We start from the raw sequence: 14,540 nt of genomic DNA, 5'->3' as shown, positions 1-14,540 counted from the left end.
TTTTTCTATGTGGGCCGTGCCCAGATGTTACAGCCAGGGCCCTGAAGGGTACCTCACCTCTCTCTCTCTCTCTCTCTCTCTCTCTCCACAGAACTTAATGAGTTCAATTGTCAGTTCCGCGCACAGTAGGCTGTGAAGAATGGATTTGAGTGCGTGGAGCTGAAGAATCTCCACTATTAGAAGCCGTTGCCAGGGAACGGATGGTCAAGACACGGCAGCCTGGAAAAGGCTTAGTCGGTACTATGGTGATTTGTAGCTGACAGATAATTCGAAAATGTGGCACCGTTCATATATTTTGGAACCGCTAAAGAAATGAAAACCCTGATTCAGGAGGAAATTAAGAGGTGTGAAACTTGGTCTCTGACCTTCACCTCTCTCTACAGACTGAGGGTGTTTGAGAAGAGGGTGTTTGAGAATATTTAGACTGAAGAGAGATGAAGTGACGGGAGGTTGGAGAAAACTGCATAATGAGGAGCTTCATAATTTATACTCTTCTTCAAGTATAATTAGAATGATCAAATGAAGGAGGGTGAGGTGGGCAGGCCATGTAGCAGGAATGGGGAGAAGATGCCTGCATATAGGATATTGGTGGGAAAGCCAGAAGGAAAGAAACCACTGGGAAGACCATGACGTAGGTGTGTGGACAATATTAAAATAGATCTTAGATAGGATGGGATGAATTGGATTGATGTGGCTCAGGACATGGACCAGTGGAGGGTTCTTGTGGACGCGGTAATGAATTTCCGGGTTCCTTAAAATGCTGGGAAGTTCTTGAGTAGCTACACAACTTGCAGCTTCTCAAGAACGGGTGCTCAGCTCCACGAGTGACGTATTTGTGGGTTCGGTAGATATTTTTGTAACAGGCTGTTGAATATTAAATATATTAAATCATTATATGTGGATAACAATTTTTCGTTAATTTGTAATGCCATGTCATCAGTGTAGGTAATCCTTTAGTAAAATATGTAACTACGCATGCGCGTTACGACAGGAATTATTGCCGTAACAGCGTTAGGTCCATGCAGCTACAAGACAAACTACGTGGAAACGCTTTCCATCACTAGCAGTATTTACTCTTTGAAGAGTGCGGTCTTATTGGTTGTAACGCCTTGTAGTTCGGAGACAGTCCGATGTGTCCGAGGGACATATCGCTGCCATCTTCAGTATAGGGGAAGTTTACCGATGTTTCTTGTTTGCTTGTCTTCCACTTCGTCCGTGAACACGGAGGCAATTCATTCTTCCGAAACGTCGCGAAACTTGTATCAGACCACATGGTGTCACATCAGAACACGTGACCTTCATAGATATCTGAGATGTGATTGATGGAAAAACGATAAATTAACTGTAGGATTTTAGAGTGGTTCACTGACAGTTGGGTCTCTTCACCATGTGGCTGTGGGTAATTTGCCGACGTTTCGGAGATACACGATGCCTCCAAGAACATTTTTCATTTCGAACATGAAGACAGAAAAAATCTGACACTGCAATGTCGGAAAACACTTCACAAACACAGACGGGAAAAAATCCAAAATCAGAATCGACATAAAAATGTTTAGTGGCCCCACAGATCCCTTGTTTTTACGCGATACACGTGAGATGAGGGCAAAGTGTGCCCTATCTTGATTATTGATCACGCACTGAGCTCTGCGGCTTGTCCTGGGTTTCACTTCTATCCCCATGCAATTCCAGTCTGTATATCTAGCCTCATGTAAACTGTCAGTGCAATTATTTACAGTGCAGGTAATGTAAACGCCCGCCGTTTCGTGTAACTTTAAATTGTACCTTCGAACAATTACGTACATGGACCCTCCTTGTTTAAAACTTCACGCTGCAGAAACACAAGACCGACATATGTACATATTGGGCCTTATGAACTGCGACATATGTTGGTAATGTCCCATGGGGGCACTATGCTACAAGCAGGAAGGTAGCGGGTTTGATTCTTGATGAGGTCATTGGATTTTCCAATTGATCTAATCCTTCCAGTAGCATTATGACCCTGGGTTTGAATCAGTCTATAACAGAAATGAGTACCAGGCCTCTTCTTCGGGGAAAAAGGGCGGCCGGCGCGTGAAGCTGACAACCTCACCGCCATCTGTGAGCCGATTGTCTGGTAAATGTGGGAGCCTCGACGTCACACAAAGGTATAGGGGCGCCCATGGCCTGTCACGGGGATAGATGTACCTGTTTCTCATATTTCTGTTGTCTTCTGTGTTACGGTACCGTGTTGTCTCGCAGGCAGGTAGCAAAATTTGAGAGGAACGCAGTGGTTCCGTCTTTACCCATACTCTAAAAATAGGGGCAGTAAATAACCCAGAAACATTGGTGCAGCTTCTGTTATGTGTGAAGGTAAAGTTATACATCCACTTGAGTGTGTAATTAAGCACTGGGCCACGAGGACATACAGTGGAACAGGCTCAACTGAGGGAGGCGGTGTAGCGACGGGCTGGAATTCTATTCCCGGGAAGGGAATGTTCTCCTCTTTTCTGCAGCTTCACCGTCTGCTCTGTGGCTCATCCAGCCTCCTCTCCAATGGGTGCCGGGATCTCCTATCCCGCGGGTAAAGCGGCCGGAGCGCTAAGCTTAACACCCATCTCCATCTAGTGCCGAGGTCAAGAGTGGTGCACACCTTGATACATCTTCATGGCATAATTACGCACAGGAACAACTTTACTTTCGCCTGACGTCAATGCGGAGTGGGGGGTGTTGATGCTTGTGAAGTGTAACCCGGTCTCGAATTCGCATGACCCAGATAACATCACCGGAGAATTTCCAACGCGTACCAGCGGTAGTTATAACTTTTCTCTTCCTCCTCCCGCCCCCCCCCTCCAGTGCGGTGATATCACGGGCCCAACCATCACACCCTCTGATTCTTAAATCGGGATTGATACCCTTCAATTGTTCCGGGTTAAGGGATGAGTGACGCAAGTCTGTAGTCTTCTGTTTTCATTTCAGAATTACGTAACCCGAAGCAGCTGATGTATCGGCAAATTTTTGGGTTTGCGTTCCAGAAGAAGTTGTTCGGTTCTCTGACCGAGACACCAGTTATCGTGGGTTTCCTAAGTTACTCCAGGGTAACGCTGGAATAGTGCCTCAATTAGGCCAGGACCAAATCCTTTCCTGTTTGTCACGCAGCAGTCACCTGCAAGCCTGTGCCGCAAGACTTGAGGCTGGATGCACAGGAACCGTGGTCACGTGGCACCAGCTTTTAATGTTTAATTTAGGTGTACAGTGACCAGGAAAGTGGGATAACTCAGTCGGTATAGCGACTGACTACAGGCTGGACGATCAAGTGATCCTGTTTCGGGTCCCAGTAGGGGCAAAATATTATTCTTCTGTATATCGTCCAGACAGGTTCTGGAGAGCACTCAGTCTCATATCCAGTGAGTAAAGGGACTCTTTCCCCAAGGGTAAAGCTGTCGGGACGTGAAGCTGATCGCTTACCTCCAACTAGCGCCGAGGCCAAGAGTATGTAGATCTATACATCCACTTCCCCATACGCCTTCATGGCGCAGTGCTTAATTAGTTAGGCACAGGGACAAATTGGATCGACCAGAATCATTAGTCCCTCAGTGAAACATTGTCCAGTGTTCATGGAACCGGAAGTTTAATTGCCATGTTCACAAAAGCCAGAAATATAAAAAGGTAAAAGGCAAAGCTATCCCTGTAGTAGGCCGTGGAGGCCCATAGGGTTCTGAGACGTCGAGGCTCCCACATTCTCTAGACATTCGGCTCACAGATGGCGGTGAGGTTGTCAGCCTTACTCGCCAGCCGTCCTTAACCACCAGGAAAATTCCTGATGCCTCTTTATGTTAGAGGCTGATTTGATCTCATCGGAAATCGAACGCGTGACCTTCCGGCTTGTAGCATAGTGCATCAAACAACTACGCTACCGCATGCCCCGCTCAGAAATATAGTAATACTTAAAATTACCAATACCACACAGCACCCCTGCCCGCAAAACGGAAGTCTAGTTGAAACAGAAGAACTATATAACTCTTGTAACCAGAAGCCACCATTGTGAATTTGGATCTTCAGGATTTCTGTTCCTTATGACTGTCATGCCCTCATGCTACTCTGTTCCTGCAGGTCAGGTGTTTTAAATCAATTACGGGGTCGGCCACTTGCTGCCTGCCTTTCTTCTGATAATGACGGAGACTTGATAACAGTTATTTCTAGAGAAGAGAACGCGATATCCCGCAGGTTTTCATTTTCCTGCAGGAACTCTCGTACAGGCCGATCCCAACTTACGACTTTTCGATTTACGATAAACCCACACTTACGATAGTAATCGTTCAATACATCGATACCCGATACTGCATACCAAACATCCGATATTCGACGTTTTTCAACTCTCCCAGTCTATACTTTCTTGTGCATATATTCGGTCGGTGTTGACACTGTAGCCACCGTCTCGCGTTCATGAAATCTGTGTTGGTTGAGGCACTATACTGCATACCTAGAGGTCTCGGGTTCGGTTCCGTATGAGGTCATTGGATTTTTCAATTGACCTAATCCTTCCATCCGCACTATGACGCTGGGTCGACTGAGCCTCTAACAGAAATGAGTACCAGGAATCTTCCTGGTGGATAAAGAGTGGCCGGCGCATAAGGCTGACCACCTTACCGCCATCTGTGAGCCGACTCTTGTGGGAGCCTCGACGTCTCACAACCCTATGGGCCTCCACGGCTTGTTACATAGATAGCTTGGCGCCTGAGGCTGACAACCTCATTGCTATCTGTGAGCCGATTGTCTAGAAAATGTGGGAGCCTCGACGTCTCACAACCCTATGGGCCTCCACTGCCTGTTACAGGGATAGCTTGGCGCCTAAGGCTGACAACCTCACCGCCATCTGTGAGCCGACTCATTGATAAAGGCGTCACATCACCGCCTTGCGGGCGTCAGATCGGACACAACCACACCCTGTATCTCTCCTCCGACATAGCGTGGAAGTAATCACTTGGCTGACAGAACATTGGCCCCTTTTCATTGTCAGTGGCAGGAACAAGCTGGGTTATGTGCGTCACTTCCTGTTTGAAATTTTCACTTCAGCGTCTGTTCATGACTGTCAGATCGGATGTGAACCAATGCCGTGATCCCATGTCAGAATGTGATATGGTGATTTTGCAGTGAAGAATCATTGCCTCTATAATAGACTTCTAAAAGCATTTGATGTCAGTAAGGGAGGGGCCCGCGACGGGTCATACCGAATATGTAGAAATTCATTACGCATGTCAAGTGAAGGGTGACGGCTTCCAGCTGGTCCCACGGAGGCGAAACCTCCTCCAGTTGCTTAGCTCCTCAGGTGGTCCTCCACGCTGATTTATACGAGAGTTATATAAAGTAAATGTTAAGGTAAATTTGTCCTCCTGTTTGATTAATTAAGCACCAATCCATAGTGACGTATAGAAGAGTGGAGGAATAGCTCCAAAATTCTCTATCTCAGCTGAGTGTTAAGCTTCACGTCCCGACCACTTTAACCCCTGGAAAAGAGATTTCGGTACTCACTTGATAGGAGACAGGATGGGCCCAAAAGCTGGTCTGCATTCTGTGGAGTTGAGATAAATCTGCAGCTATAGCCAGGAATGGCACCTTGGCCGACCAGCCTGTAGCCTGTCTCTATACCGACTGAGCTATCCATGCTTCTAAAGATATATAGGAGCTGCCAAAACGCCTCCAAAATTCATTAACGCTTACTTACTTACTTACTTACTTACTTGCTCACTCATGGAGCTGAGCCCTTCTGGAGGAGCCGCCAATTCTGCAGCTACTCAAGAATTTCCCAACATTTTATGGAACCCGAAGGTTCATTACCATGTTCACAAGAGCCCTCCACTGGTACCTATCCTGAGCCACATTAATCCAATCCATCCCATCCTATCTCTCTAAGATCCATTCTAATAGTGTCCACTCACCTAGTCTTGGTCTTCCCAGTGGTTTTTTCCTTCTGGCTTTCCCACCAATATCCTATATGCATTCCTCTTCTCCCCCATTCGAGCTACATGACCTGCCCACCTCATCCTCCTTGACTTGATCATTCTAATTATACTTGGAGAAGAGTACAAGTTATGAAACTACTCATTATGCAGTTTTCTCCAACCTCCTGTCACTTCATCTCTCTTCGGTCCAAATATTCTCCTCAACACCCTGTTCTCAAACACCCTCAGTTTATGTTCCAACCTTAATGTCAGAGACCAAGTTTCACACCCATACAGAACCACAGACAAAATTATAGTTTTTTATATTCCAATTTTTATGTTTTCGGACAGCAGACGAGAGGGCAAAAGGTTCTGGACTGAATGTTAACAACCATTACCGGAGTTCAATCGCCTCTTAATTTCCTCCTGAATCAAGTTTCGATCTGTTATCGTCGTTCCCAAATATCTGAACTGTGCCACATTTTCTAAACGTCTGTTTCCTATCTTCATGTCACGATTTTGCCCTGCATGTATTTTCTCGCCCTACTGACAGACTCTCAGTAATACTTCCCACTGTAGGTATCCACTGAAATGACGTGTAGAATTACCCTTACATAATCCTTTTACCCCACTGTACCCTGTTGTCCTCGATATTTGAGATCTGGGTTAAAGGTCGCTCTTGTTTATTACGAATGTTGGCAGACCTGCTCTAGAAACTCCCATCGGAGTACTTCCGGTTGTAAATTAGCATGTGCTGTGGAGTGAGGCTTATAGGGAGGAAAGCATCTTAATGGACACATTAAGGGACGTGAATGCAAGGGTTGAAGGGTGAGGAATGGGCGAGGAAGGAAAAGGGGTGTTGGTTGGATTTGAAGTTGGGCAGCTAGTTGCATGCTAGTGTAATTAGACGTGGTGTTGGTGATGGCATGATTACAAGGTGCCGGGGTAATTCATCAGCTTTGGCGTGGCTGATTCGCATCTCGGGGCTCTGTTTGGATGTCATGACGGCCCCTGACAGATGTTTTAGGGGTCTGTTCTGTTGATGTGATTGTTTGAGAATGTCGTTTGCCTGTCGCTTTGTTTTTACTGGGTACTGATCGCGGATTCTTTGTTTGATGATTGCATTCTGGTTGCTTTGTGTTATAAATAGAAGCGTTTGATGTCTGTGTAGTTGTTTCCAGACTTTCCCAGCTGTCTCTGTGTTTGAATAGTGTTTGTATTGATGTATTATCCAGTCACCAGATGTTGCCATTCGCTCATCCGTCTAGGACGTCCTGTCCTCTACACCTCCCACCTCACCTTCACCTACATCTAGCATCCGAGGTTAAGAATAAAGGGAGCTATTCCTCAGTTTCGCCATTCTTCATGGTATATTCGTTAATTAGGCACGTAGATTAATTTGCACTTTTACGCATAATCTAGTATAGAACCCACTGGAAATTCAAAGGCAAATCTCATAATTTGTCGTATAACCTTTTTTGTACTATAAATTCCCCTAGGAGCTGGGATAGCTCAGTCGGTTTAGCGACAGCCTACGGGCTAGGCGACCGAAGGGTCGGATTTCGAGTCCCAGCAATGGGACATTTTTTTCTCTTCTCTACAGCGTCCAGACTGGCTCTGGGACTCACCCAGCCTCCTATCCAATGAGTACCGGGGGTTCTATCCCCAGGGATAAAGCTGACCACTCACCTCCAGCTAGAACCAAGGTAAAGGAAATGTGGATCTATACATCCACTTCCCCATACGCCTTCATGACGTGCTTAAGTAATTAAGCGCAAGGAAATTTACCTTTTACTTTTACCATAAATTCGCCTGCTATCTCCCGCATTCATTTCCGATCCTGCAGTTTATCGATTAGCATGAACATATATAATATTTATCGTCAACGCAGCAGTACTTGATATTTATGTATTTATATAGCAGTAACAAATAAATAACAAAGTATCGTTGCGGTTATGGTAAAAATTGTATATATGTTCATTGCATATACGCAACAGAATGCAATCCATAAGCATAAAAATACTAAATTATCGAATAGTATATCGAGGCAGACGCCATCTCCCACAAATAACACACACAAACAGTCAATAATAAACCCTCCTATTTTCATCATTTGCTACTTCACATAACCATATCGAAGTATTATCAGTACTCACATAATAGACACGATGCTCTGAAACGAAAAATTACTCACTCGCAGCTTATTCGCTCTACTGGCCGAGTTAAAAATTCCAGTAGAATCCTGACTAAATAGGATTTAAGGATCTCACAGCGGTGGTTATGAAAATTTCTATCTTCAAACATAAGACACGTAGTCCGTTGAAATTCACACCACGTTTCGGTGTAGCATGTCGCCTCCATCTTCATAGTGGAAGAGGCAACAGTTTACTCTGAAACGTCGGTTGAGTTTCAACAGACTACACTACGTTATATCCACGAAGTAATATAACTTTTCTTATATTGACTAGAAGTCATTCGTGGTTTTCTTTAGTTCCTCTAGGCAAGTGTTGGGTTTGTACCTCCAATAGATCGCTTCCTCCTAAATCCTTTACAATTCATCATTCGTTGTACCATTTCGAGGCTGCATAGTCTAAATACTGAATAAAACAAATTCCATGGCCTGTAGTCCGCAAGCAAACTATACCGACCGAGCGACGGCGAAGTTAGTACCAACTTTAGCGGATAGAAGGTGTCGCCTGGTCAGCGCAACGAAACCCCACGACCGTTAATCTCGGTTTTCTAGATCGGAGCCGCTATTTCCTTGAAATAGCTCCTCAATTATCCTCACGAGGCTGAGTGGACCACGTTCCAGACCCACTACTTCTCAGAAAATCTGGTAGCGCCGGGAATCGCACGCGGACCTATAGATCTGTAGCAAGGAATTCTGACCAGTAGACCACAGAGGCGGTCCTAAATACTGACAGCATCGTCAAATAAACAACACAAAACCTCTCTTTCCTTTTTCGTTTATGTTCCCTCGTTGCACGAGCAGTCAGTGCAAAAGAGACGCATGTCTCACTTCGGAACACCATTCATTCAGTCTTCACTCGCCCCCTCTCCCGCCACCGCCCCCGAATTTCGTCCGTGAGGTTTTTTTTTTTCAGATTACCCTCTCGCTATTGTGTGCAGAAAGCAGAATGTATAAATCAACCCTCATACCAGGGGCACATCCTGATATGCGCGCTGAAATTTATGACAGCGCAGTCACCTTTTTTTTCATATTGGTTGGTTGGTTGGGGAGTTTACAGTAATTTGATATCATATGAAAAAAACGTGATAAATACTTTTAACAGAGGAAACTTGCCAGAAAATATAAAGATTATTGAGAAACAAAAGTGCGCCAGCTTATCTCCATCGTGTTGGTTTTATAAATGCAGTTTATTTATTGGAGAACCACAATAGCTCTGTCGGTATAGATACTGCCTACAGACTGGACAAGCGATGGGTCAAGACCGTCTTTAGGTCTTCCTACTGGTTCCCTCCACACAAAAACCTGTATGCTTTTCTCTTCGCTTCATCATTCTAATTATATGTGGCAAAGGCTACAATTATGATGCTCCTCATTATGCAGTTTTCTCCAGTCTCTTGACATCTCATCACGATTCAGAAACCTAAGTTGTTAATTAACACATCGTGAATAAAAATTGTGTTTTACTGATGAAAGTTGAAATATGTTCGGTCGTTGAGAAAATATTATACTGTTGTTTATTGTGATGTGTATACCCATTGCTAGGCAATTACTCAATAAACAAATTCCCGCAGAAGCATATGCACAGAATTATAAAACGTCTGTTACTAGGTAGCGGACCAACAGAGACGCATTTTTGACAACAGAAGACGATGTTTTCCGAGAGTCCGTGCCGAGGACATAAAAGGGCACAATCAGAAGACTGGGGCAGATTGTATTATGCTGTAGTTGGATGGAATTTATTAAATACAATGTAAAACTAGGTAAAGCTATCCCTGTAACGACCGCCTCTGTGGTATAGTGGTCAGAGTTCCTGGTTACAGAGCCAGACGTCCCGGGTTCGATTCTCGGCGCTACCAGATTTTCTGAGAAGTAGTTAGTCAGGAAAGGGGTCCACAGAGCCTCGTGAGGATAATTGAGGAGCTATTTCAAGGAAATAGCGGCTCCGGTCTAGAAAACCGAGATTAACGCGACACCTCAATCTGCTAAAGTTGGCACTAACTTCGCCGGCAAGCGACGGTCGCTCGGTCGGTACAGTTCGCTTGCGGACTACAGGCCACGGAGTTTGTTTATTTTGTTTATCCCTGTAACAGGCCATGGAGGCCCATAGGGCTGTAAGACGTCGAGGCTCCACATTTTCTAGACAGTCGGCTCACAGATGGTGGTAAGGTTTTCACACTTACGCGCCGGCCACCCTTTACCCCCAGGAATATTCCTGGTACTCATTTCTGTTAGAGGCTGAGTCGATCCAAGGGCCATAGTGCGGCTGGAAGGATTTGGTCAATTGAAAAAAAATTAACCTCGGGACTCGAACCCGCGACCTTCCGGCTTGTAGCATAGTGTCTCAACAAATTACGCTCCCGCGTAATATATGAAATTGTATAGAAAGTACTGAGACGACTGAGGTTACGCAGTAATAGCAAAGCTACAAACATTGCCCTGCTCACACTAATTGTAGGTCTATGTATGTATGTAGTTTTCACGAATCTGTTTTTGGTTTACATGTCCCCAAATTTTGTCACTACATTTGTATGGTAGTCCTTAAGATCTATGAAGTGAATACGTGTTCATGTCAGTAAACCCTATTTCGCATTTCCACTCGTTGTCAAGGAAACTGCGTTATGTGACAAGTCATTTGTGTAGTCCGCAGCATGCAGTAGGAACATGTGGGCGGTCGAGAGGGAGGAAAAGTGATGGATAGTGAAAGGAAAAGGTACAAAAAGAAAAGCGAAAGAGAGACTGTAGAGAAATAGGCTATTGGAATAAGGAAATCGATCCGAATTTCAAATTCAAATTCCAGGCTGCTCCTGTGGGTATTTCGAAACACACACAGGCTCAGTGTGCAGTGTAAAATATACAGCAGAAGAGCTCCATGTAACCCATGGCTCTGGAGTCCAGAACTGACATCACAGGGAACGGTTACCACTCTCTTACCATGATGACAAACCCTCGTACCTCGTGACTCGCATGGAAATTGTGGGCCTCTTGCAGTGACTGTGAAGACGTGAAGCTGTATGGTCTGGTTGATGTTCAGGCTGTCCTTCTCTCCTGAAGAAGGAAGCAGCAAGTTCTTTCGATACATCTCTATACTAAGAGCTCAGGATGTTGTATTCGGCTTCCTACCGCGGCGGTCCGGGTTCTGTCTCACGTCAAGTCATATCAGATTTGTTGTGGAGAAAACGCCACTTGGGAAGGTTTTCTCTGGGTACTTCAATTTCCCCGGCCAATTCTTGTTCCACCGACTGCTCACATTAATGAATTATATGGCACGTTATGTTATCTCGGTATAGATAGCGTCGTGAAGCAGCCAACTTATCATATTACAGCCTTATATCTCATAAGAGAGAAGTTTTCGTATTTACGTTAAGTTTGCGACCGCCTCTGTGGTCTAGTGGTCAGAGTTCCTGGCTGCAGATCCAGATACCCGGCGCTACCAGATTTTCTGATCATTAGTGGGTCTGGAACGGGGTCCACGTAGCCTCGCGAGGATAACTGAGGAGCTGTTTAAAGGAAATAGCGGCTCCGGTCCAGAAAACCGAGATTAACGGTCGTGGGGATCCGTTGCAGTGACCACGCGACACCTCTATCTGCTAAAGTTAGCACTAACTTCGTCGACAAGCGGAGGTCGCTCAGTCGGCATAGTTCGCTTGCGGACTACAGGCAACGGAGTTTTTTTGTTTGATTAGTCAATAATGAATTTGAGGGAATGCGAAAAGAAATGGTCGTGATATACTTTAGGATACTATCACGTCATTAGCTTGGAAATTTTGACAAAACTCCTGAAGGCCTCAGGATTATCGAATTCATTATTTGGATGCCGTAAGGATGCGAGAGTGTGCAGCATGAAATTGATGAATAATGAATTGGGAAGGATTCAGAAGGAAGCTGTCGTAGCCTATTAGAATAGGCTATCGCTGTATTTTCTTGGAGGGTCTGAGGATAACTACAAAAATGTCATTCAGTATAGCCGATGTCCTTGCCTAAATTCGAACCGAGCCCCTCTTGAATACAAGCCTAGAAAATTACCGCTCGGTAGGGTCATTGGTCTCTGGAGGATTCGATCCGAAGACCTCTCGAATAAGAAGCATCGCACAGCTACGTTTAGTATATTGTGGCTCTTTTGTTTGCTGATAATATTTTGCTTGCCCTGCCAGAGACTTTGTTCCTGCATTTCTTATGCACACACAACACAGTACGTGGCTCTTCCTGTACGCCTCCTCTCCTGAACACTGGACGCAGACTGTCTGGGTCACGCGCACCTTGATGGCAGCGAACGGAGTCTGAAGTACGAGTCCGGAGATAAACCGAATTTTGATTAGAAATATGTGCTGAATGTTGATTTACAGAGAAACGCTGAACAAACAAGACAAAATATATAGAAGGAAAACTGATGTACAGGGGAGAGTCAGCAAATAGGCCACAAATGGGAGTAAGACCGCTCTAATGGACGTAATAGGTTTTCTATATGTGCCACTAGGTAGCAGCACAGTCCAGCTTCATGGCAGTCTAGGCGTCAGATAGTAACGGCCGCCGTTTATAGTCACTGCTTAGCAGCGGGTCTGTACGTCACAATATGAACCTGAGACCTTTAGGATACGAAGTGGGAAAGCTAACGCAGCGATAGATCACGCTACGTTTAGTTTGAAATACAAGAAAAAAAGTGGAAAGAAGTAATCGCCTACTTTTGATAAGACACGGACTCCAAAGAAAACACAAAATTTGACACTCAGAAAACAAGGCGATCTCATAAGCCTAACAAATTAGGAGGGATACACAGATAGATGACAAGATACAGAACGGATACGCAAACAGACAGCAAGGAGGTTCCATAAGTTTTCTTTTACATTTTCAAAATACACGTAAACCAAATAGGCTAGTGCTACCATTCAGTCCAGACCCTTTTGTCTTCTCGTCTGTTGTCTAAAAACATAAGAAATTAGAATATACAGAACTATAATTTTGAGCGTGGTTCTGTATGGGTGTGAAACTTGGTCTCTGACATTAAGGGAGGAACATAGACTGAGGGTGTTTGAGAACAGGGTGTTGAGGAGAATATTTGGACCGAAGAGAGATGAAATGACAGGAGGTTGGAGAAAACTGCATAATGAGGAGCTTCATAACTTGTACTCTTCTCCAAGTATAATTAGAATGATGAAATCAAGGAGAATGAGGTGGGCAGGGCATGTAGCACAAATTGGTAGAAGAGGAATGCATATAGGATTTTGGTGAGAAAGCCAGATGGAAAAGATCACTGGGAAGACCAAGCCGTAGATTTGTAGATAATATTAAAATGGATCTTAGAGAAATATAATAGGATGGAATGAATTGGATTGATTTGGCTCAGGATATGGACCAGTGGAGGGCTCTTGTGAACACGGTAATGAACCTTCGGGTTCCATAAAATGCTGGGAAATTCTTGAGTAGCTTCAGAATTGGCGGCTTCTCAAGAAGGGTTAAGCTCCATGAGTGAGTGAGGGGTAAGTAGGTGTTAATTTCCACATGGCTGTAGTAGAGCAATGTAGAGCTGAGATGCGGAGAGACCTGGCTCAGGATAATGTTTTGTGTGGGTATGTCGAACTTCGGGTTCTGCTACCACAATGTTGGCTGCCCTGACTTCCAGGGAATTCGCACTCGGAAACTGATTTCCCATTAAGCAAACCCATGGGAGGCAGAACCCTGGGCCCCAGGGCCCCCCATTGTCATTCATTGCCCCCCCCCCCCCCAACATTAAAGCTGCAACCTCAGCATAAATGATGCGGAAATGGAAAGAGTGTCATTAAGAATCAGTACAACTGTCAGTCATTAATTTGAAATAGATTTTTATGCAGATTCCGCGCTATCAATATGTTATCTGTATATTCCAGTTGTCATGTTTCGTTCTAATTGAATATCGACACTACAATTAAATGCTAACTAACAGCCGTTTGCTGTGCGCGGAGCGAAACGGGCTTGACGCACTGATGTATAGTAAGCGTGCTCCTTAGCGCTTTAAGACCCAACACTTGTTTGAACGTTAAGAGCTCTTCATTTTGTCCACAAAACTTATGAGTGTTTCATATGATTATCAAAATAAACATTTATTTATTTGAAGAAAGCAGTCTTCTGGGATTTGGCACCGTGTATATGTGGTGTTAACCGACGTTTCGGAGGAACGTGTCGCCTCCATCTTCAAGGTAGAAAAAAAAAGAAATCTGCAAGCGAAGAGACCGTGAGAACCGTGCGATACGTTCCTCCGAAACGTCGGTTAACACCACATATACACGGTGCCAAATCCCAGAAGACTGCTTTCTTCATAGTCACCGCCGTGAAAGCCTCAAATCTTACATTTATTTATTTCCTGCTCACCGTGGAACCTCTTGTTTGATCCATATTGAATTCATGTGAGATTCGTGGTTAGCCTAGTGATGCATGACCAGGTTTTCCCCAATCTAATC

The sequence above is a fragment of the Cryptotermes secundus genome, unplaced genomic scaffold (assembly GCF_002891405.2).
Source record: "Cryptotermes secundus unplaced genomic scaffold, Csec_1.0 scaffold136, whole genome shotgun sequence".
NCBI lineage: Eukaryota > Metazoa > Arthropoda > Insecta > Blattodea > Kalotermitidae > Cryptotermes > Cryptotermes secundus.
Note: the sequence above shows the minus strand (reverse complement) of the source record.